The sequence below is a fragment of the Helianthus annuus genome, chromosome 14 (genome assembly GCF_002127325.2).
Source record: "Helianthus annuus cultivar XRQ/B chromosome 14, HanXRQr2.0-SUNRISE, whole genome shotgun sequence".
Classification (NCBI taxonomy): Eukaryota; Viridiplantae; Streptophyta; class Magnoliopsida; order Asterales; family Asteraceae; genus Helianthus; species Helianthus annuus.
The window spans coordinates 41,907,644-41,934,610 of record NC_035446.2 but is presented as its reverse complement, the minus strand read 5'-3'; positions in this window follow the sequence as shown (position 1 = coordinate 41,934,610).

The window sequence follows — 26,967 nt, the reverse complement described above, 5'->3', positions numbered from 1 at the left end:
GGACTCACTCAACTTTATGTTGACTTTTTCGCATGTTTCTTTCTCAGGTTGCTTTTCAAAGTCAAGGCACGGTTGGAATAGGAGGACCATTGGAGACTCAAGTACTTAGTGGGCGTTCAGTTTCTAGAAAGACTTAGCTTATTTGCTTCCGCTGTGCAATGAAGATACCAGTCCAGTCACGCCAATGCTCTGATATTTCAGGGTGTGACAGATTGGTATCAGAGCTATAGGTTACAGCGAATTAGGTTTCTGTTGTGATACCTAGGCTCTAACCTCACCTTTCCCCCTGGGGACTTAGATCATTGAGACATTGAACACATACAGAACGCCTAGTACTCGAATATGGTCTCAAACCATTGCCGAAAAACAAACAGTCAAAATGTTGTTTTCAAACATACACTATTATGGTGTTTCATACACGGTGCATAAAACAATTACATACAGTACACAACACCCTGAGAGTTTAGGAAACATGAATTTAAGACCTTCGGAAACTTATGTTGAAGTTCATTAAAGGTCATCACGTAGGAACCGCGATTATTAACTCGGGCACACACTATTATCCATGATGTCTATGATATTTTAACTCCCCGAGCAGGCAGCCTACGTATAACAGACGCTAGTGCACGAGAATACATGGAACACAATTTTTACGTCAACGGATGTCGGGGTACATCACCTTCTACGCGGCACACGAGCTAGAGCACAGATATACGTGAAACTTAAGCCTACATCAACGGAGGTTGAAGCACATCACATACAACTATCGAGGTGAGGCCTTTGAAAACACACGATGGCGCAATTCAACAGCGACGCTAGATTCCTGTCAGCAGGAGAACTAACGGCCAGGAAACGGCAACTTTTCACGCGATCCTGCAACGACACGAATCACTCCAAGGGAATGACGTATGTCTCCCCATCCCCCTATTTCGGTTAACGACGAATACGATATGTTCGACATTCCATGGTAATGTCACCTAACAATTGGTCGTCACACCCCAGGTAAAGTCCTCAAATTTCTTTTGTTGAAATTTCGACTTTCACACTTACTGAGTAGATTTTCGTATCTCTACTCCTCTTAATGGTCATTGTGCCACGACCATTTCTTTCAGTATAGCGAACACTAATTGCTTCATTTCTTGAAAAATTTATAGGTTACGCATGCATTGTTTGTTAGGCATGTGGTTTCGTTTCGAATAAGCGTTTCATTAAAGTTCAAATATTATTTCGCTAAATATAATTATTGATTTGTGATTCGAATGACCCGCATTATCGTAATTGTTGGCTCCTTTGTTATCAAGTCAACACATTCTCTTGAAATTTTCTTTTCTCTTCAAGTTACACACATGGTTTTCGTCGTCACCATGCCGAAATTTCCTTTTTGGAACATATATATTTTTGTCAGATTGCACTAAAACCAAGTTCAATTGTTTGAACTTGTCCATTACACATATTCACTTCAGAGCATCATATGATGTATTGAGGGCATCATATTCAAAATTCGTTTTAACAAATGTTTTATTTGTTCCTAGTCGAAGTAAACTTGTTTGACATTCGACTCCACTAAATTGTTTGTTGATTTCGACATCTTGTGGTGGTATCTTTCACTTATTTGAAGCTTGCGCTAAACTCGTTTAGGCATCTCATGCACGGATTTAAATACTACTTATTGATTGCTTTAAATCCGCTTTGATTTATCATAATTAAAACAGTCTTAACACAATCGTGTGATGAGACAAGGGTACACAAAATTCATTTCATATTCCGGTGTACCTCCTAACGGTCCTTTCAACATCGATCGACTATCTTACGGTATTCATTGTTTCTTCGTCTTCGATCGAAAACATTATTTCTTTGATGTTGCATTTTCAATTGAAAATTCTATGATGTCATTTGAAACAAACTTTCAGATTCCCATTACTGCACATTCATTTGACTTCAAACACGGTGAAATTGTTTGATCACCGCTATTATTGGATTGTTTAAATCATTACGACACCTTGTGGTGTTGGTACAAACTTGTAGCTTGGGCTAATCATGATCGATCGTTTCATGCAAAACACAGGTGATACTTGTTCGATCACCGGTATTATTGAATTATTTCATTCATTACGACACCTTGAGGCGTCAGTGTAACTTGCAGCTTGTGCTGATCACGATCGAGCGTTTCATGCAAACTATTATATTTGAGATTGTTGATTCTAAGTTCATCCAGTGGATGTCATTGCTTCTAGAACCCGTTTACATGTTATAAACATTCATATGGAATTCGATTGGTCGGAGTTCCTGTTCATTGTTGGATCCTGTTAACTTAGTTAAACTAGTGACTGTATCTGTACATCTTGTTTCCCTTGACATCAACTCTTGAAACACAATTCTGAAGAGATAACATAATCTAAATTTCGAGGACGAAATTTCTGTAACAGGGGGAGAATGTGACAACCGGTAATTTACGGATCATAATTACATGATTAACAGAGGATTAACGCAATAATAATTAGTGTTTACAAAGCAAATTAATGTAATTAGGCCTTTGGAGTGCCCAGGAACGTTTATCCGACTTTACAGTGAGCGAACGGTGGTTTACAGAACACCTTGTGAAACGTTTAACGGTAACGGATTGAAAGCGTACAGAATACTGACAACGCCGACAAATATTAAATTTTTATGATAAATTTCAGCTCCGAAATTAAATTTTAGTGATTACAATGAAGCCGGATTAGAAAACGAATTTAAAACGGCAATATCACGGTTCTACGCGATTTTCACCATAACTGACAAACGAACGCACCGAAGGCGACTACTGATACTATTTTTCATAAAATTGCTTCTACGAAATTTATTTGCGATATTTTTATGCTGATGGAGCTTGGGTTGCGATATCGGGTCTCGTAGGAATTACGGGCCACTTATACATGAAATGGGCTTGTGGACCCTGGGCTCAAGCCCAAAACCCACAAGTCTAAACCTACACACAATATACTAGATCTAGTAAGGTCTCTAAGGATCTAAAAATCTGCACAAAGTGTCACACCCCCAAAATCCACCTGCGAAATATCACCGCTTGGGAGCGTGACTGACCAGGATCAAGCCACCAATCATATTGAACATGTAATTAATGTCAAGTAAAATAAATGCAAACCAATCATTCAATACGATAGGTGTTCAAACATAATTATAGTTTCAAAGTGTAGCGGAAGCATAAGTATGAAAACCCAATGTGTAACATAAGTTCAAATGTTTAAATGCTTTAACATGGCATCCACGATCCATGCTCCACAACGACCTGCTCCTCCCTGTGCAAGCTCCATGTACCTAACGACCTGCAAGGCATGTAACAGAGGATCAACAACTAGTTGAGCGAGTTCACAGTTTATAGTTCAGTAATTGTAATACTGTAATAAGCCTTGTATTCGTTCATTAAGTCATGTATCCTAATAGTTCGTATCGCAGCCCACCTAAGCATGTATGCGAAGATTAGGGAAAGTTCTCAAGTATTTTAGACTAAGTATGTTTGTATCGCGGCCACCCGGCACCTGTGCGAAGTTTTAGCGTATAGTTCGCAGCCTTCCTAGGCATGTGTGCGAAGATTAGTCATATTATCGCAGCCAACCCTGGCATGTGTGCGAAGATCAGTCATATTATCGCAGCCAACCCCGGCGTGTGTGCGAAGATCAGTTCTATAAGGATCACTAGTCTAGCAGTATCTTAACCAATCACCTTCCTCACCCGAGGATCATATCACTACGTTCCATTATCTAGAGAAGTACAAATAAATAAATCAATCCCATTCCCACCCTGGGAACCCCATGCCTTGGCTGTGTGAACTCACCTTGGTTTGCTCGGTATGTTATTGCTTCTAGGGTTTATTAAATGTCTAAGTCCGTTACACACAACCTAGGATACATTGCACATAAATTCGAGATAAGCGTTTACTTTCAATTAGGGTTTACAAATCATTGATAATCAAGTAACTGTGTTTTGTGTGCTTATTGTGTACAGGATGATATTACATAGAATGATTCATACACGCAAGATCATACAGTTGCATTCAAGATCAAACGATTATACATATATATAAAATCATACATTACGTAAACAGTTAACCATGTTCACATCATTCATGTGTCACGTCTTTGATTTTTTTTTTCCGTTCAGTCTAAGATGGAGGTTAACATATTTGTCACTGTTAACATACTTCGTACAGTCAACGGCGTTATTAACTTAACAAGTTTAACGGAATTTGTGGCTTCATTTTAATCATGCAACCTTAATAGATTCCACATCAATTAACAAGCAACTCATGGCTTCACATTAAACATCACACAACGTCGGACAGGGCCTTGCCCTACTTAGAAACTCGGACAGTGTGGGGGGGGGGGTGTTAAAACTCAGACTAGGGGGTGTGGGGATCAAAAACTCGGATCACATGGGTGGGGGTAAAGGTCGGACATGGGGAGTGGTCACAAAACTCGGACCCCCTCATGTTTTAAAAGTCGGACAGGGTAGCATGTTTAAAGCTCGGACCAACACTTATCTAAGGCAAAGCTCGGACCAAGGAGTTGTCACAAAGTCGGACCCTTTCTAGGGTTAAAAGTCGGATAAGATTTGTTATATCAAAACTCGGATTCCCATGTTTCATATTAAAGGTCGGACCAATGTATTCTTCATAAGACTTCGCACCCTAAACACTTATATATAATTCGGGCAGTTCATGTTAATCAATACTCGGACCTTTAAACTCATGTATATAAAAGCCGACACCATCAAAGTCACAAAGTTCGGACAAACAAGCTTATTAAAGATCGGACACATGCATATGTTAATAAAGTTCGGACATTAGGGTTACATGCAATAAAATTCGGACATATCTTCATAAATAATAGTCGGACTATAACATATTTCACAAGCAACATCAATCATCGAGCAGAATATGAACATCAGTTACGTTTTCATACGCGCAAAACCCTAATCCATGCTTTCACAATGCAGAATCAAATCAATCTTCAACAGTTTAACCATATCATACGTCTAAATCATCATGCAATTGATTTACATAATAATCTTATTCATTTCTCAATAAATCAGGCTCAATCAATAAGCAGGGAATATCAAATGAAAACTAGGGTTTAGCATGAACACATAATCAAGAATCAAGAACAACATCAAATCATTAATAATTACCTTGGATTGATTCTAGACAGAAAGAGGATAATCAAGGGTGATTAAGAACTTGCGATGATGATGATTGATTTCCAGAGAGAACCAAAGAGAATGAAACTACGTACTTTGTTTTGTGTGCAAATGATTAGTGAAAAGGGATTAGGGTTAAGTATCTCTAGGATTTCACTAATTACCCTCTACCTCCCTAAGTATCATATTTTACACATGTACACCATCTCATAACAATTTCATAGTTTCACCACCAAGTTTACATATTTGACAAGTTTATCACAATTAACACATAACCATGCACAATCACACAATACACTTCATTGTATTAAAACGTATACAATTCCATAGCAACTAATTGTGCAAATAATCAACTAAAAAAATAAAAGAACGTGCAATAAATGCGAAATACGAATCTTGGAAATTCGAGTTGTCACATTATCCCTAACTTGAAAGAAATTTCGTCCCGAAATTTAGCATGCGGTTACTGAGGAAGCTAGGTAAGTTATATCGTTTACTGGTTTTCCTGCGGTGTCACATCATCCCCCCGTTGATTTGGAATTTCTTCCCGAAATTCAGTAGTAGTAGCTTCAGCCTCAGTAGTGGTTGCATTGGTTCCGAATAACTGGGGGTACTTTTCTGTCATCTGGTCTTCGCGTTCCCAGGTGTACTCTAGGCCACGTTTGGAGTTCCAACGAACTCGAACAAGAGGGATTCTCTTGTTTTTGAGGACCTTAACATCCCGGTCCATGATTTCAACTGGCTCCTCGACGAACCGCAACCGCTCGTCGATAGTCAGTTCCTTAAAAGGAACTATGAGGGTCTCATCTGACAGGCACTTCTTCAGATTCGACACGTGAAATACATTATGAACTGCACCGAGTTCAGCTGGTAGGTTTAGCTTGTAGGCCACTTTGCCTATTTTCTCAATGATCTCGAACGGTCCGACATGCCGCGGATTTAGTTTGCCCCGTTTGCCAAAACGAACCAGACCCTTCCAGGGTGAGACTTTAAGTAAAACCCGGTCCCCGACCTGAAATTCCAAAGGCTTCCTACGCTTGTCCGCGTAGGCTTTCTGACGGTCGCGTGCTGCCACCATGCGTTGTCGTATCTGTGCAATCTTTTCCGTGGCGTCCACTACAATCTCTGGACCCGTGATCTGACTATCCCCCACCTCTGCCCAACAGAGAGGTGACCGGCATTTACGTCCGTACAATGCCTCGAATGGAGCGGCTTGTATGCTGGTGTGATAACTGTTATTATACGAAAACTCCACCAAAGGGAGATGCTTTTCCCAGCCGTTGCCGAAATCGATAACACACGCCCGAAGCATGTCTTCCAGAATTTGAATCGTGCGCTCAGACTGCCCATCCGTCTGAGGGTGATAAGCTGTGCTCATGTCTAATCGTGAGCCGAAAGATTTATGCATCGCTTGCCATAGCTCTGACGTGAATCGTGCATCCCGATCCGAAATGATGGAGGTGGGCACCCCGTGCCTCGAAACAACTTCTTTAAGATAAACGTCTGCGAGACTGGAGAACTTATCCGTTTCCTTAATAGCCAGGAAGTGTGCAGACTTGGTGAGTCGATCCACGATCACCCATATAGTATCATTCCCACGCTGGGATCTGGGTAGGCCTGTAACAAAATCCATGGAAATTTCTTCCCATTTCCATTGCGGTATCTTGGGCTGCTGAAGTAGGCCCGCTGGTTTCTGATACTCCACTTTGACTTTTGCACACGTCAAACATTTGGCGACGTAAGTTGCTATGTGGGCCTTCATGCTAGGCCACCAATATGTAGTTCTGATGTCGTGATACATTTTATCCGAACCTGGATGTACCGAGTAGCGAGACTTATGAGCTTCATCCATCACAAGTTCTCGCAAACCACCATATAATGGAACCCAAATACGTCCTGTTACATAGTAGGCGCCGTCTTCCTTTTGTTCTAATCGTTGCCTTGAGCCACGTAAAGCTTCAGCTTTGATGTTTTCGGGCTTTAATGCTTCCATCTGAGCAGTTCGTATTTGTGCAGGAAGACTGGACTGAATAGTGAGCTGCAAGGCTCATACGCGTCTAGGTAGAGTGTCCTTTCGACTGAGAGCGTCAGCCACAACATTGGCTTTGCCTGGATGATACTTAATAGCGCATTCGTAATCATTAAGTAGTTCGACCCATCTTCGCTGACGCATATTCAGTTCCTTCTGCTTGAAGATATGCTCGAGACTCCTGTGATCGGTGTAAATTGTGCACTTGGTACCGTACAGGTAGTGTCGCCATATCTTAAGTGCAAAAACAACAGCTCCCAGCTCTAAATCGTGCATCGTGTAGTTCCGTTCATGAACCTTGAGTTGCCGTGAAGCGTAGGCAATAACTTTATCACGCTGCATCAATACACAACCAAGCCCCTGTATCGATGCGTCACAATAGACCACGAAATCATCCGTGCCTTCTGGCAATGAGAGAATAGGTGCGCTGCAAAGCATAACCTTTAAGTACTGAAAAGCGTTTTCCTGAGAATCTCCCCAACGGTAGGTGACACCTTTCTGTGTCAGTAGCGTAAGCGGCTGCGCGATCTTTGAGAAGTCTTTGATAAACCGCCTGTAGTAACCCGCCAAACCCAAGAATTGGCGTATTTCTGTTGGAGTGCGAGGCGCTGGCCAATTCCTGATCGAATCTACCTTGGATGGATCGACATGAATCCCATCCCTGTTCACCACATGGCCTAAGAAGTGGACTTCACGAAGCCAGAAGTCACATTTCGAAAACTTTGCGTACAGTTGCTCCTTTCGAAGAAGTTCCAAGATAAGTCGTAAGTGCTGCTCGTGTTCCTCCTGACTCTTGGAGTAGATCAGTGTTGTCGTCGATGAAAACGATGACGAACTTGTCTAGATAGGGTTTGCACACCCTGTTCATAAGATCCATAAAAACGGCGGGCGCGTTCGTAAGCCCAAATGGCATGACAAGGAACTCATAATGACCGTAGCGAGTTCTGAATGTTGTCTTGGAGACGTCCTCCTCGCGGACTCTCAGCTGATGATACCCTGACCTCAGATGAATCTTGGAGTAGTAACTCGACCCTTGCAACCGGTCGAATAAGTCGTCAATACGAGGAAGAGGATAGCGGTTCTTCACTGTCACCTTGTTCAGTTCACGGTAATCAATGCACATCCTGAAAGTGCCATCCTTCTTTTTCACGAATAGTACTGGAGCTCCCCAAGGCGAAGAGCTTGGATGAATAAAGCCCTTTTCCAAGAGCTCTTGTAGTTGCTTTGACAGTTCCTCCAGTTCAGTTGGAGCTAATCGATACGGTGCGCGAGCTATAGGTGCTGCTCCTGGAGCTAGTTCGACTTGAAACTCGACCTGACGATGAGGCGGTAGACCAGGTAAATCTTCTGGAAACACTTGAGGAAATTCGCGTACAACTGGAATATCCTCAATTCTTTTCTCTTTCGCAGCTACATCAGTAACTAGTGCCAAGATAGCCGTATGACCCTTTCGTAAACATTTCTGAGCCTTCAAGAAAGAGATGATGCCAACCACAGCACCACTCTTGTCGCCTTGAACTTCGAGAGGTTCTTTACCCGAACGAGGAATACGAATGATCTTCTCCTTACATAGGATCTCTGCTTGCTGCTTGGATAACCAATCCATGCCGATGTCGATGTCGAAACTACCCAGAACTATAGGAATGAGGTCGATGGAGAAAGTCTGACCAGCTAAGACAATGCTACAACCCTTAACTATCTGTGTGGCCTCTACACTTTTACCGTTTGCTAGCTCTATGACATGTTTGGTGTTTAGGGGTGTTGATGTACGTTTTAACAATTTACTCATTTTCAAGACATATAACTCGTATCCGCACCCGAATCAAACAAAACAGTAACATAAATATCGTCGAGAAGAAACTTACCCATAACGACGTTGGGATCATTTCTGGCTTTCATATGATTCTAGCACAGACGCTAAGAAAACCATCAGTTGCTTTGCCGACTCCTCGCTGAAGTTTTGAGCCTTCTTTAAGTCTACAGCGATGTTGCATTGAAATAGGTTCTTTGCATCAGACTGGCTTGAATGTGACGAAGAACCACTGTGAAACCCACTACTTTGACTCTCTTTGCTTGAAGTGTTAGAACTTTTAGCAGAAAAAGCTGTCTTGGGAGATGTATTCTTTGGCATCATGCTTTTTGGATTATACAAATCCAAGTTCTGCTGGTATGATGAGTGATTGACTTTGTGTGTTTTCCTTAACTCCAGCTCGTGACTCTCTAGTCTCTCAATCAGCAAATCTACAGTCAACACTTCTGGCGGCTTGATAGTATTCTTCAACATCAACGCATAATATTGCCAATCCATCTCATCTGGCAACGAGTCAAACAATTTATCGACTAACTCATCTTGAGAATAGAAAATTTCATGTCTCGCCAGCTCCAGCTTCAGGTGCCCAAACCTCTCAATCATTTTACAAACTGATTCATTCTTTAAACAACCAAATAAATCAAACTCTTTTCTTAGAAGTTTCTTTTTGTTTTTCACTATTTCTGCACTTCCCAAACATTTATTTTTCAACTTTTCCCCAGAGATCTTTAGAAGTCTTGTACTCGATCAAGGATATTATATATTCTCGAACAAATTGAAATAGCAGTGCGATGCATTTTTGCTCAGCAACAAATGTTTCTATTTCTTCAGATGATGTTAAGCTTTAACCAGTTTTGCCTCCATCAATGTATCCGTTCTTTAGACTCTTCCAGCTGGGATAAGCGAAAGCCTTCAACCTTTCTTCAAACTTCTTTGCCCACCTACTGTATTCTTCGATTGCCATCAACTTTGGAGGTTTGTTATAAGTTCCGAAAGCACTTTCCACACTCAAGGCATCCGATAAGTTTTCTTTGTATTTGGCGTGTTCTCTTTGGTGTTGCTAGAAGAAGTACCGTCTCCAGAATTTCCAGCAAAGGCATACATATCGCTAAACGGATTCATGAATAGATCATCCATCTTGCACGTACCTGAAAAATCAGAAATTTCAAGCGAAATCACTTGAAGCGGAATAGCTTCAAGCGAAATCAGAAGAAAGTTTCAAGCGAGATCAAACAATTAGCTAATTTCGCTTGAAAACACACAAGTGTTTCAAGCGGGATTAGACTTCAAGCGGAATAAGGACCAACTTTCAAGTGGAATCTGAAATTAAACTGATTTCGCTTGAAAATACAAGTATTTCAAGCGGAATCTACTTTTTCGAGCGAAATCAGATGAAAATCTCAAGCGAAATCAGCTTTCTAAGAGATTTCGCTTAAAATGTTTTCAAGCGGAATATGATGACATCATCATTTTTCGAACACTTTTCAAGCAGAATATCAAGTTTTTATGTAAATTTGACTGATTTTAGATCCAATTCTCTCAGGGGTTAGTTAAGACTGTTATATGTGTAGGATCGTTCTCCGACCTGTTTGAGTCGTTCAGAGAAGTTCGTATCCGAATTAAGAGGCGGAAACTAATAATTCGGTGCTATTGAAGCTGTATTCACTTTAATATTGCTGTTTTATTGATCTTCAACTCAATTACAAGGTTTGACAGCACTTCGGCAGCACTTCGTGGCTCAACCGGAAGATTACACCGTTCACTATGTGTTTTGGATCGCTCCACTATATATAGACAACTTGGTCCGCTCATACATACATGTACGTATGAGCGGTTCTACATCATGACATAAAAGCGGTCCACATTCTAACCCTATGAGCGATCCTAATCACTACAGACACATAAGCGGACCTAGACTAGTGACTAATAAGCGATCTCTATACAACTGGCATTTCTAGGTATCCGTGTCATTTCCGATCTGTTCATTCTTCAAGACTCGATGTAAGACGTAGTCAGCAGACGTAAGTGCACCAACAGACTCCCCCTCGGATGTTGACGGAGTCTTCATAGAGTCTTCGCACATGTCAATCTACAATCTTCATCAGTCGACAATCTGCCTTTGAAATATCTGTCGTTTCAAGAATCCTCGTTCTCAATATTCATTATCAACAACTCTTCTCTCTTGAATGTTATCTCGGTGTCTTCAGACTCCCCCTCTCACACAGCTGGGATCGTAGTCTGGAATTCACAGCTTCATCAGATTCAAGATCATAACCTGGCGCTTTAACACCTGCACAATCTCTACCTAACCGTGAGTTTCTACAAAGATTAAAACTTTTCAACCATTTAGAAACTATGTTGAACCAAAATAATAATGATTTTGCATTCAAGAAATGATTAGTGGTTCTTATCAAAACAACTTTACTATCTACACACAAACACTCCTCAAACCAGTTCTTTAAGTTTAGCACTTTGAATTTCGAAAATCAGCATCTCAACATTAGTTGTCGAAAATCTTTTTGATTTTTCAAAAAATTATGCTAAAACACACCAAAAATCTTTTTGAATTTTCTGAAGGAAAGTAAATGCAGAAATAAACTATTTACAGACGATATTTTTGTGAGTTTGTGCAAGAGAATCATATCAGTTATGAAACATATCACTAACACCGTTAAGCTTTAAACATTCTCAGTTCTAAACAATTTACCTAGATTGTCAGTATGTTTGTCCACTTAAATTTTCACACAGACTTCAATTGATTCGAGATACGATATTAATGTTTTAGATACTTAAACTTAATTGTGTATCACTCCACTTGAATATACTCCTGTATCCAGATCCCAAATATTCAGTCTTACAGGTGAGTATACCACAGATGATATCTGTAAAGGGGTAAATGCGAAACCGTGAGAGCTCAGGTCAGAACTTCCGTTCAGCAGAGAGTTGACGGCTCGACTTTTGGTGGGTCCCCTTTAGAGGATCTTTTTTACAACAGCAATGACTATCAATTTTATTGTTTAATCAGATTGCTGAGGGCGGCACTTATGTTTCAAAGCTTTTAGCAGAAAGTATTATTCGGGGACTAGGTCAGTATTTCCATACAGCAGAAGTCCCGGAATAATACCCCAGATATCACTGAGTATAAAGACCTAGTATCTCAGAATACGGGACCTTTCAAACAAGATTTCGGGGGTTACCCATATATCCAAGAATAGTTACCCACGAATTAAGTAAGTTTGATTTAGGTTTATATCTCGTTTCAATTTACTAAATGTGCGAAAATCTACTGACACATCCGCAGTAAGATTGTTTATTACATTTTGACTTTACAATTCTTTAGCGTGCTGTGATAGTTCACTGATGTACTATCATTTTCTCTTTTATGCAACAAAAACTCATTTTTTCAGTTTTATCATGTTTTTGGCTTTTTCAAATTTTCTGATGTTTTTGGATTTTCTAAAAAAATTCTTACTCCCCCTAAAATTCAAATACATCTAAAGAAAATTGAAAACAAACTGTACAGAACATGACAACTGATATCGAAACACTTCAATTCTCCATCCGGTTGGCTTAAACAATCAGAACTCCCCCTCACAACAAACTATTTTCCCATAATGATTTCAAAACACTTAAGTTTGTTTTAATCAGAATGGTTTTTCCGGAAAATAAGTTTAGTTGTTTTTACCTTTTGTAAAATTGGGGCAAAATCATCACATTGTTTTACCAATCTTCTGAATAATAGTTAACTCAAGTTCAATTTAATGACCTTGGTTTAACCACTTGTACGATCAACTAGTTCTCATTCTGAACTATTTATAACAACCACAAACATACAACCACTTGTAGGTTTTGCAATAAAACATTTCAAACCTGTTTTTCAACCAATTACCATCTTTTGGTTGAATTCTCAAGGTGCCGATTCCTACTCCTCGCTTACAAACCTGGGAGTTCCGGCAAGTCCAGCAAAAACCTCACAAACATTTTTAGAAAGATGCCGATTCATGATCCACAATACCATCTTGGGATCTCCGGCAAGTCAGGTTTTTATTCTTGAAAAAATATATCCACCCAAGCCTGACCTTCCTTGGGTGTAACCTCATCGTTCTCATCGTTCCTTTCAACCGACTTGTAAACCCATCCTTTGGAAGCATAAAAATCTTTAATGCTCTGGGCCTTACCACTGACCATTTTTCCAAAGATGCGTTTTACATTTCCGTTAAAAGTTTTTTCAACATCAATTTTCTTCTTATTAGAATAAAATTGATTTGAAATTTCAACTTTTCCGATTTTAGATTTGTAATTTTTAGCATTTAGTGGCGGAAAATTCACATCGTCCACTTTCGGAACTTTCTTTTCAATCTTTCTCTCAACACGTGGCTCCTCTGATTTTATGGAATCAGATTCATCACCAGACTTTTTACCTGAACCTTTAACAACCCATTTCTGATTTATGGCATTTTCTATTCTTTTGGAAGCACTTTTTGAAGATTCTCCTTTTTCATAAGTTGAATTCTCAAAGCCTGTGAACTTCCGGGTTGACAGTTTAGTCTTCTCAACAATTTTTTCTTTCATTTTTCTTGAGACTTCTTGTTTTGGTCGAAATGTCTTTGGACAATCTTTCGCAACATGACCCACAGCTTTACACTGAAAACAAGATCTCTTTTCAACCTTCTTTGGATCTTCCTTCTTCTTCATGTCCTCCTGCTTTTTAGCAAGGAATTCTTGATTTGTCTGATTCCTGAAAGATTTTTCTTTTTCAGCTTCTGTTGTATTTCCTGCAACAAACATTGTTTTTGGTTTATAGATTTTCTCATTTTTATAGTTTTTCGGTGGAATAAAACCAAGACCTTTCTTTTTGAAATTACGATTATGGTTTGGTTTATGTTGGAAACTATAACCATAATTGTAACCCATTTTCTTGTTGATTCTCTGTTGATCTCTTGAAGTGTACTGTTTAGGTTTTCCATTAAGATTTAAATCTCTTATTTCAGAAATATTAAATTTTGTTATTTTGAAAACCTTTTGAATCATTTCAAGTTTGACACTTCTTATTGGAAAACTTTCATCTGAATATAATTTGTAAGAACCTTTCAAAGTATATGCCACTTTGACCGATTCATCATTCAAATTAGACTTTGAAAGTAAAAATTCTTTATCATAAACCCGTTTGTCCTTTTTGACTTTTTGCTTTGGCACACTGGACCCATACTTTGACTCGGGTTTTGACTTCGGTTTTGATTCCTCATTGTCATCTGTGTCTAACACCTGATCGACCATACTTTTTATCAACTTTGACTCATGATCAGTGTCTGATGACGTATATGTGACATCAATACTTTCTGGTAAGTTATCCGACGATCCAGACTCCCATTTCAAATTGATTGCTTTATTGACTCTTTCAGAATTCGGATTTCGAGGCATAAACCCATATTCGACCGGGGGCGGACATCTATTGTAGGATACACTCGGTTTCTTACCAGAAGTTTTCACTTTTTCTTCCTCTTCAGTCACAATTTTCTCTTCTTCAGACATCTCCATTTCTTCAAATGTTTTCAAGTTCTCCACCACTGGATAAATCCTGTCAACAACAAAAGACGAACATGAGTAACTGTCTAACAATTTTTTAACTTTCTCAGTCTCTATCTTCTGTGTTGCCAACTCCAACTCTAAATCAACACACTTTTTGATATGAAAGTTAGCATCATCAAGGTGTCCAAGATATGCTACTTTCAACGTGTTCATCGCTACTGCTTGTTCACCACTCGAATCAGTATATTTGTTAATCTCTCTGTTCATAGTATCATACGATTCTTTCAACTTATGAATGTTGTGCAACAACTCATTGTTCTGCTTAATCAGCGAATCACAGTTTAAGCAGTGTTCAGAAACTTCAACTCGTTTGTCACACCCCGACCACGTAGAACATACAAAACGTGGCGGAAACGTCGGGGAGTGTTGTAACATAATCAATTGTTTCAAACCCATGGCAAATGAAGTTTCGTTTTATAAATCAAACATGAAGGTTTACATTGTCTAAACAAGAATCAAAGTGTACATAACATAAATTAACTAGTTCTTGTCTCGTTTTAAGTCACTAAGGCACATGTCCGCCTAAGTATGTCTTGATAAGTCCTATGCATCATCTCCTGAAAACACATGTGAAAATAGGTACGTCAGCATAAAAATGCCTGTGAGATACATTGGTTTTGTGAAAACGGAATTCATGACTTGAGTTTGAGAAAATGTTTAGTCATGAACCTCGTATTTTGCTTTGTCTTGTAAATCATTTGAAAAACGGTAAGATCAAATGATATGTATAAATAAGAGAACAATGCATGGTTAACTGAATAACCATGTAAAAGAGTTTGTATAAGATTTGTTGTTTGTAAATCAATGTCTTGTGAAAAGCGTGTTATTTGTATAAAATGTTCTATGTTTCAAATTGAAATGATTCAAATAACGCTACGATATGTAATACCATACAAACACTTATATATAGGAAGTACCAGCGGCGTATCCACCATGCTTGTATTATATTACACATGCCTCGTTACTTAAATCACTTACTCAAACCAAACCATCAAGATGAAATGTTTAACAACGGTAGAAATGTTCATGTATAGTCAAATGTCTATTGTCAAATGTAATCCATGTCAACGGATACAACTGGTTTACACGGTTCAATGGTTACAGACGGTTCATGAAATTGAAGGGTTAAGACGGTTCACATAGTCAAATGGTTACAACGGTTCAAAATGTAGTCTAATGTGTTCATATGCTGGATGAGCATATGCAACAGTAATGCAATGTGAAACAATGTACTACGTATGCACACAATGGGCGTACGTAGCATGAAATGTATTGTAGAGTACAACGGTTCAAAATGTAGTGTGATGCGTTCATATGCTGGATGAGCATATGCAACAGTAATGCGATGTGCAACAATGTACCAAGTATGCACACAATGGGCATACATAGCATGTAATGTAAAACAATGTACTAAGTACGCACACAATGGGCATACATAGCATGTGATGTAAAACGATGTACTAAGTACGCACACAATGGGCATACATAGCATAAAAATGTAATGTAAAGTGTTGTGCTAAGTATGCACACGATGGACATACATAGCATAAACACACTGAAATCATGTACTATATATGTACTATTGAACATAGCAAGTATATGATGTGAAAACAGGAGAGCATGAAAGTAACAGATAGGCACATGTGTTTCACCCCAAAACAGTTTAGAACACAGTAAAAGAGGGGTTCAATGTACTCACCTGAGATTGCTTTGGAGTTCTTGTATAATAACCAGATAATGCTAAAGATCACGGGATATCAAACGGCACCTAATAGGTAGCTATGTTAATATACCGGACCAAATCGGTAGGATCGGACAGTACGCGGGTTCGAAAACCAAACGAGTATGGAGACTCGTGTAATATGGTTTAACAAAGCCTACATACTAAAATGAAACTTAACCTAAGTGCTTACGGTCCATCACGACCCGTTTAGGTAGCTTATGCCACCCTAAGCGTCGTTCGCGAAGAACGCGTCTGGAACGCCTAACATCGTGACCACAAGGTATAACCTCGGAAGGTTATAGCTATGGTCACCTAATGTGTTTGGTCAGGTCCTAATGACCGACAAAATGGGTCGGGTTCGAAAGCATAAGCGATGGTTTAGATCGCTTACCTTACGACCCTATATAAGCACTAAACTAAAAGTGACGAGCTAAGCATGTTAGAACATGCTTAACTAAGTTTGAAAACAGGTTTGACATCAAAACAAACGGCTTTGATGCTCACGAGTAGTTTAGTTACAAAATATGCAAGAATGCACATTTTGGCCGAAACTATGACTCGTCACTGAGCCTAGATAACGTGGTGATCAGTAGGTATGGTCACTATGGACCATAACCATCGTGATCACGCTCACGTTATGAAGTTCCATGAACTTCGCATTGACCATAAGCTGGTCAATGCAGAAAGTCAACTAAACGTTGACTTTCGGACTCGAAAAGCGAATAAAAGAGCGAAAGAAGACTTACGGAGGGTCCCCGAGTGCAAATCAAGATCAAACAGCTCAGGTATGAAACAATGGTTTCAACTTAGAGCTTTAGGATCTGATTTTATGATTTTTACACTAAAGGGGGGGGGTATTTATAGGAAAAGTGGAACCGTTAGGATCGTTTTATCGAATATCGAGCCTTGATCACGTGCGTACATGTGTCCAGTGGATAAGTTCAGTGAACTTGACTCTTGGCTCTTCATTGGGTGAAAAGGCATTGCCCCTTGATCGAACGAAAGGCCAGATTCTGCATTAAATGCAAAATCTTTCTGTCAGACATCCCCACGCGGCCCGCCTCATATTTGGGCAAAACTCACGCGGGCCGCCTGGCCCTCTCTGATCTGCACCACTTGCAGAATTTACACATTTGGTCCCTGTTGCGTGTTTAAGCTATTTCCAGCCCTTCTAAGAGCTGTAAAGCCATCTTTAAGGCCCTAAAATGATGCCTAAACATTGTGGACATGAAACATGCCCAAAAATATGTCGGATGTCGGTTCGTTTGGCCGTACGATCGCGATGTTCGCTTAATTACGACGAAATGCGCATAAGCGTGAAAGACGATCCAAATGACGCGACGAATGGATTTTTCTCATGCCAAACACTAAGGCATAATATAAGGATGCTTACATAAATTTTTGGATGTCCGGATGTATTCAGAACATAAGTTATGCGCGAAAGTGCAAACTTATGCACTTTTTGACACTTTTAGTCCCTGAATGATCCAAAAGTTTGTTTTAGCATACCAAACCTCTCAAAGCCTATTTCTAAGCTATGTAAAGGATATTTATGGTATGTTTAACTTATGGACATGTTCCGGAATGTTCGTTACAGTTCAAATTGGCATACTTTCGCAGTTTGTCAAGATTAGTCCCTGTAAGCGAATTAACTTGTTTTTGCTATACCAAAGCCTTCAAAACTTATTTCTAAGTTATGTAAAGGTTATTTAAGGTATGTTGAGTATATGTTGATGTTCCGGAGTATTTGTCGCATTAAACTGAGTACGTTTACGCACCAGTTTGCGTATAATGCTCTAGAAAGCAATGTAGAGTTTGAAATTGAACAATAATTGATATGTGCAAAACATACACATATTTATACAAGATCCCAAGTATGAAATACAATATTTCATCGGCTTGGTATTTGTTTGATGGTCGCGGTGACACAGGTGTCACAGTCTCCCCTACTTTAGGAAATTTCGTCCCGAAATTTATTCGTAGGAGTCTATTTGTGAATTTGCCAAATAACCACCAATGATATGTAAGGCAATATCTTGTCATTTCCTTAACGGTCATTCTTCCGAAACGAAAATGAACAGACGGGTCATTTTCAATGGTTGCTTCATCAGAATTGGAAATGAAGGATTACACAACGGATATTCATTTCCTCTACGGAAAATCTTCAGAAACGAAAATGAACAAACGGGGTCATCTTCAACGGTTGCTTCCTCAGAGTTGGAAATGAAGTATTACACAACGGATATTCATTTCCTCAACGGATAATCTTCAGAAACGAAAATGAACAAACGGGGTCATCTTCAACGGTTGCTTCCTCAGAGTTGGAAATGAAGTATTACACAACGGATATTCATTTCCTCAATGGATAATCTTCAGAAACGAAAATGAACTAACGGAGTCATCTTCAACGGGTGCTTCCTCAGAGTTGGAAATGAAGGATTACACAACGGATATTCATTTCCTCAACGGATAATCTTCAGAAACGAAAATGAACTAACGGAGTCATCTTCAACGGTTGCTTCCTCAGAGTTGGAAATGAAGGATTACACAACGGATATTCATTTCCTCAACGGATAAATCTTCAGAAACGAAAATGAGCTAACGGAGTCATCTTCAATGGTTGCTTCCTCAGAGTTGGAAATGAAGGATTACACAACGGATATTCATTCCCTCAACGGATAATCTTCAGAAACGAAAATGAACAAACGGGGTCATCTTCAACGGGTATTCTTCAGATTTGGAAATGAAGGATAAACGGATATTCATTTCCTCAACGGATAAATCTTCAGAACGAAAATGAACAAACAGAGTCATTTTCCTCGACGGATATTCTTCAGATTTGGAAATGAAGGATAAACGGATATTCATTTCCTCAACGGATATTCTTCAGAAGTGAAAAATGAATAGCTAGTTCATTTTTCCTTAACGGATGCTTCATCAGAATTGGAAATGAATAGGGTTAACTCTAGACACATGACAGAACTTGCTGTGATTTCTGTGCACTAAATTCCATAATTATGTATGCATCCATAATTACGTAATCCCTTGCACAGTCCGCACAGTTTGTTTTGTAATGTTTTGGGGAAGGATATCAAACTTGTGACGAGGGCGACTAGACTTCCATCGGTTCCTTTTAATTAGATCGACAGGGGATCCTCTTGGTTAGGCCACCAAGGAGTCCTTTCAGCTATATCATCACATGATATCCCTAACCAGATTGGATGAATCTGTTTAGCTAGACCACTCAAGGGGTCTAATTATGAAGTAGTACTTTATAATCCGAGGGACTTAACTATAACATAGAAGTCCATTGAGGATTTTAAGTAATATCTTTGGGCATCCTACTATGAATCTCTTGTACACGGATATGTAAGATTCTACGAAGATTTGGATAACATAATTTGGATCATACAACAATACATAAGGAAACACATAAGCACATAGTCACATAATTGTTTAATTTGATCATAATTTGTTATTAACTTGTTATCGATTGAATACGGATATGGAAACCTGTCGACGGATCTCAATGTTCACTGGAATTTATCTGAGAAGATAGAAGGATCTCCCAAAATTCGATTTTTGATTACAAGGAATCACCACATTCGAATGAAGGTATACAACAATTAAAGACTTACGGGAGATTCCTAGGTACCCTATTAAGGATTTATAGTGGTACCTTGGGTATTCGTCTTGTGTTGTAACCTGCGCCTTGTACTTCGTTTCCTTAGAATAAACGGGTACTTAGGAATTCCGTGGAAGACGCAAGCGATTATAGAATGGGAGAATTTTGGGGGTAGTTTGTTCTTCAAGGAATACGGTTCCTTGATTGTCGGTATTGCAAGGGATATGTCGTTTATACATGCAACTATCGAAATACATTGCAATGTAAATGAAAGATTTATTTATAAACAACGATATCAACTGTTCCTTGGATCTTGACAACAAAAGAAACTTAATACATAAGACATGATTATTTCTAAACGATGTTGTCTTCTAGTCAGTCGGGTGATCATCCTTGTGCTGGATTTGCATTAGCAAGCTTGGGGCAATTTCTTCGGAAATGACCCATCTCGCCACAGTTGAAACAAGAACCTGGTAGGAAACGACCTTGAGCGGGATTGTTGCCAGCTTGGTTTGGTGCAGCTGCAGCTGGGCAGATTCTTGTTGTATGGCCTATGAGTCCACGAGTTTGGCATTTGCGGCACTGTAAATTGGCGTGATGATGGAGGCTACTTTGGTTGCACAAGGGTGCAGTTCCATTGTATGGTTTTCTAGCAGGGGGTTGAGCTGGTTGGTTGGGGACGACTTGACCATTGTGAGCGACCACGGCGAAGTTCTGAGAAGCCTTTCGCTTCCTTGACTTCTTAGGAGATTCAGTCTGTTCATCCATGGTCTTTGATTCCTCGATTGGGTTCGATTCCCCGGCTGATTTCTTGTCACCTTTTCGAAAAAGTTTATGCTTTCTGATCTGCGATTCAGTCAAGGTTGCAGATAGCTCAATGGCCTGACGGAGTGTGGTAGGGTTGCTACCAGTGACAATGTCTTGTACCGAGTCAGGCAGGTCGTCGATGTACCTTTCGATAGCCTTGTCGAGTGGGGCGACCATAGCCGGGCAAAGTAGACTCAACTCCTCAAACCTATCAGTATATGCCCTGTGTTCGCCACTATCTTGTTTCAAATCATCAAACTCCTTCTCCAACGCTCGTTGTTCATGACGAGGACAAAACTCTCTCATCATAAGTGCTCTCAGTTCAGCCCATGTTTGTGCTAGAGCAACATCTGCACCACGGTCTCTCATTACCCCGTTCCACCATGTAAGAGCCCTCTTCTGAAACACACTCGAAGAAAACTCGACCTTGCGATTTTCCGGACACTGCACGTGGCGAAAGGTATTCTCGATGCTCTCGAACCATTGGAGAAGCCCAGTTGCTCCCTCAGAACCACTAAACTTGAGTGGTTTAGCCGAGTTAAAGTTCTTGAAATTGCATGTACCATTGTTGTTGTTGTTGGCTTGGTTCCATTGAGCAAAGAGATTTGGGAATTGGGCAGCCATCTGCTGCGCAATAATTTCTGCCAGCTCGGCAGTTGCTATCTGGTGTTCGCGTCGAGGAGGCATTCTAAAAGAGGAGAACATGAAAGGAAACAAATAAAATGGTATTGGGTAAGAATAGGATGTTACAATTACTGACCATAATCATGGTTGATGGTTACTTGTTTGAATCATGAAGCAAACAAACAACACCAGGGCTGAATCAAAGCAAATAGATCCTCATAGTGTATCGCGAAGACATGCTCGCCTATAAGTGGACACTCACCCCAAGAGTTCCCAGGTAAGGGTGACTGGTCCGATTATGCGGATTTGTACGAACACTCTAACCTTAGACAGAAAACCCAGGGTACAGGCATTCACCCTTCCAGTTCGCACGTGTTCACACTATTTAGGACCCAAAACTTTGACGGGAGTTTTGAAAATTCAAAGGGATTCAAAACCTTATAACAAAGGGTTCAAAACCTTACAATAGAGGGTTCAAAACCTAGTAATTAATCATCCTAGAACAGATGATTAGCTTTCAAGGCGGTTTTGAAATTTATGTTCTTGTTGTGGTCGTCGCCTAAGGGTAGGTGACGGTATTGTTTTGTGACTAAACGCAAGTAAACTCGCGTTAGGTTCCTAGGAAGGTTATAGACTAGGTCAAAGCATTACTAATAACCTAATTCCCTATAACCATTGGCTCTGATACCATCTTTTCTGTCACACCCCGACCACGTAGAACATACAAAACGTGGCGGAAACGTCGGGGAGTGTTGTAACAGAATCAATTGTTTCAAACCCATGGCAAATGAAGTTTCGTTTTATAAATCAAACATGAAGGTTTACATTGTCTAAACAAGAATCAAAGTGTACATAACATAAATTAACTAGTTCTTGTCTCGTTTTAAGTCACTAAGGCACAGGTCCGCCTAAGTATGTCTTGATAAGTCCTATGCATCATCTCCTGAAAACACATGTGAAAATAGGTACGTCAGCATAAAAATGCCTGTGAGATACATTGGTTTTGTGAAAATGGAATTCATGACTTGAGTTTGAGAAAATGTTTAGTCATGAACCTCGTATTTTGCTTTGTCTTGTAAATCATTTGAAAAACGGTAAGATCAAATGATATGTATAAATAAGAGAACAATGCATGGTTAGCTGAATAACCATGTAAAAGAGTTTGTATAAGATTTGTTGTTTGTAAATCAATGTCTTGTGAAAAGCGTGTTATTTGTATAAAATGTTCTATGTTTCAAATTGAAATGATTCAAATAACGCTACGATATGTAATACCATACAAACACTTATATATAGGAAGTACCAGCGGCGTATCCACCATGCTTGTATTATATTACACATGCCTCGTTACTTAAATCACTTACTCAAACCAAACCATCAAGATGAAATGTTTAACAACGGTAGAAATGTTCATGTATAGTCAAATGTCTATTGTCAAATGTAATCCATGTCAACGGATACAACTGGTTTACACGGTTCAATGGTTACAGACGGTTCATGAAATTGAAGGGTTAAGACGGTTCACATAGTCAAATGGTTACAACGGTTCAAAATGTAGTGTAATGTGTTCATATGCTGGATGAGCATATGCAACAGTAATGCAATGTGAAACAATGTACTACGTATGCACACAATGGGCGTACGTAGCATGAAATGTATTGTAGAGTACAACGGTTCAAAATGTAGTGTGATGCGTTCATATGCTGGATGAGCATATGCAACAGTAATGCGATGTGCAACAATGTACCAAGTATGCACACAATGGGCATACATAGCATGTAATGTAAAACAATGTACTAAGTACGCACACAATGGGCATACATAGCATGTGATGTAAAACGATGTACTAAGTACGCACACAATGGGCATACATAGCATAAAAATGTAATGCAAAGTGTTGTGCTAAGTATGCACACGATGGACATACATAGCATAAACACACTGAAATCATGTACTATATATGTACTATTGAACATAGCAAGTATACGATGTGAAAACAGGAAAGCATGAAAGTAACAGATAGGCACATGTGTTTCACCCCAAAACAGTTTAGAACACAGTAAAAGAGGGGTTCAATGTACTCACCTGAGATTGCTTTGGAGTTCTTGTATAATAACCAGATAATGCTAAAGATCACGGGATATCAAACGGCACCTAATAGGTAGCTATGTTAATATACCGGACCAAATCGGAAGGATCGGACAGTACGCGGGTTCGAAAACCAAACGAGTATGGAGACTCGTGTAATATGGTTTAACAAAGCCTACATACTAAAATGAAACTTAACCTAAGTGCTTACGGTCCATCACGACCCGTTTAGGTAGCTTATGCCACCCTAAGCGTCGTTCGCGTAGAACGCGTCTGGAACGCCTAACATCGTGACCACAAGGTATAACCTCGGAAGGTTATAGCTATGGTCACCTAATGTGTTTGGTCAGGTCCTAATGACCGACAAAATGGGTCGGGTTCGAAAGCATAAGCGATGGTTTAGATCGCTTACCTTACGACCCTATATAAGCACTAAACTAAAAGTGACGAGCTAAGCATGTTAGAACATGCTTAACTAAGTTTGAAAACAGGTTTGACATCAAAACAAACGGCTTTGATGCTCACGAGTAGTTTGGTTACAAAATATGCAAGAATGCACATTTTGGCCGAAACTACGACTCGTCACTGAGCCTAGATAACGTGGTGATCAGTAGGTATGGTCACTATGGACCATAACCATCGTGATCACGCTCACGTTATGAAGTTCCATGAACTTCGCATCGACCATAAGCTGGTCAATGCAGAAAGTCAACTAAACGTTGACTTTCGCACTTGAAAAGCGAATAAAAGAGCGAAAGAAGACTTACGAAGGGTCCCCGAGTGCAAATCAAGATCAAACAGCTCAGGTATGAAACAATGGTTTCAACTTAGAGCTTTAGGATCTGATTTTGTGATTTTTACACTAAAGGGGGGGGGTATTTATAGGAAAAGTGGAACCGTTAGGATCGTTTTATCGAATATCGAGCCTTGATCACGTGCGTACATGTGTCCAGTGGATAAGTTCAGTGAACTTGACTCTTGGCTCTTCATTGGGTGAAAAGGCATTGCCCCTTGATCGAACGAAAGGCCAGATTCTGCATTAAATGCAAAATCTTTCTGTCAGACATCCCCACGCGGCCCGCCTCATATTTGGGCAAAACTCACGCGGGCCGCCTGGCCCTCTCTGATCTGCACCACTTGCAGAATTTACACATTTGGTCCCTGTTGCGTGTTTAAGCTATTTCCAGCCCTTCTAAGACCTGTAAAGCCATCTTTAAGGCCCTAAAATGATGCCTAAACATTGTGGACATGAAACATGCCCAAAAATATGTCGGATGTCGGTTCGTTTGGCCGTACGATCGCGATGTTCGCTTAATTACGACGAAATGCGCATAAGCGTGAAAGACAATCCAAATGACGCGACGAATGGATTTTTCTCATGCCAAACACTAAGGCATAATATAAGGATGCTTACATAAATTTTTGGATGTCCGGATGTATTCAGAACATAAGTTATGCGCGAAAGTGCAAACTTATGCACTTTTTGACACTTTTAGTCCCTGAATGATCCAAAAGTTTGTTTTAGCATACCAAACCTCTCAAAGCCTATTTCTAAGCTATGTAAAGGATATTTATGGTATGTTTAACTTATGGACATGTTCCGGAATGTTCGTTACAGTTCAAATTGGCATACTTTCGCAGTTTGTCAAGTTTAGTCCCTGTAAGCGAATTAACTTGTTTTTGCTATACCAAAGCCTTCAAAACTTATTTCTAAGTTATGTAAAGGTTATTTAAGGTATGTTGAGTATATGTTGATGTTCCGGAGTATTTGTCGCATTAAACTGAGTACGTTTACACACTAGTTTGCGTATAATGCTCTAGAAAGCAATGTAGAGTTTGAAATTGAACAATAATTGATATGTGCAAAACATACACATATTTATACAAGATCCCAAGTATGAAATACAATATTTCATCGGCTTGGTATTTGTTTGATGGTCGCGGTGACACAGGTGTCACATCGTTCTGCATCAATCTTCACTTCATATTCTGGAACTTCTTTGACATTTCTTCTCGGTTGTAAAAACTCAGCTCTTCTTCTTTTCTCAGCTTTCGCTTCTTCCTTCAATCTCTCTTCCTCTTCTGCCTCTTCTCTGATCCTTCTTCGTTTTTCTTCAGCAGCTTCCATGACTTTTCTGCACCTTTCTTCACATTTCAAATCATAAGAATTAGCAAAGAAAGCATGAGAAGTGTTTTTAGACATCTCTTTGGCCATAAGATTTTGGTCTGGACAAAAATCATCCCAAGTAAAACCTTCAGCCAACTTCACGTCATCTTGTTCAGCCAAACACACTTTGCTGTCTTTCGGAAGATACCTTTCCCAGGTAAAATTATCATATTTTCCCTGACTAACAACACATGCTCTTTTATCAACCACATCTCTCCCATGAGCTGTTTGTGCCTGCTGCTATGCTGGTGGTGTGATTTGATGATAAATGGCCTTTTTGTGATAGTCATTGTTTCCGAAAGGATTCTGGGCACCGGTAGCTTCACGGTTTTTGCACTCCCTCTTGAAATGCCCCTTCTCCCTACATCGAAAACACGTAACTTTAGATTTATCAAAACCTAAAGCTGAAACGTTTGTATCACGAAAATCATCACGGCCAGTAATTTGTTTAAACTTTTCAGCACGTCTCATCACACTAGCCATACACCATTTAATATCCATCAATTCCATTTCCTCAGCATCAATTTGATCGTAATCCTCTTTCGTGAGCATTGGATTTCCGATCTTTCCTGCAACAAAACAACTATAAGACTCTAAAATCATCCCTAACAAAGATATTTGATTTTTAGCAATCTCTTCAGTGTAGTCTTGATCATTTTCAAGGCTTAATACAATGTTACACTGAAGTTTTCTACCATTCTTTGTTACAGAGATGTTAGGATCGAAAGATGAAAATCTTGTGTTGTTGCTTGATCCCTGAGATGCCTTCTTCTCTGGAGAATCTTTAACACTGTAAGCAGTTTCAATCTTAGGAGAAAACTTTGTCGAATCAGTAACACCGTGCTTGTAGTACAGGCTGATATCCTGCTCTCCATCATAGTTTTTCATCCTGGCAATCTTTCTCTGCTCCATCTCTTGAGCTTCCAAATGCTTGATAAAATCTCCCAAAGTCATAGCTCTATAATCTTTTCTGTTAGATCTTAGCATCATCAGAAATGTTCCCCATGTTTCGTGTGGAAGGGCATCTGCAAGTTTTTCAATTAATTCATCAGTTTCTTTCTAAATACCCAGTTTTGTCATATTTCTCATCAAGTTACAATATCTATCAATAATCTGCTTGGTGTTTTCAGACTTTAAACCACGAAACAAATCAAATTCTTTCTTCATGAGAGACTTTTTATTCTTAAGCATATCATCACTTCCAATAAACTTTGCTTCCAACTCTGTCCAAATTGAATATGCAGTTCCGTCATGTTGAAGCAAGATCAGAATATCTTCTTTTATTGCTTGCTGAAGTAGACTCACCATAAGC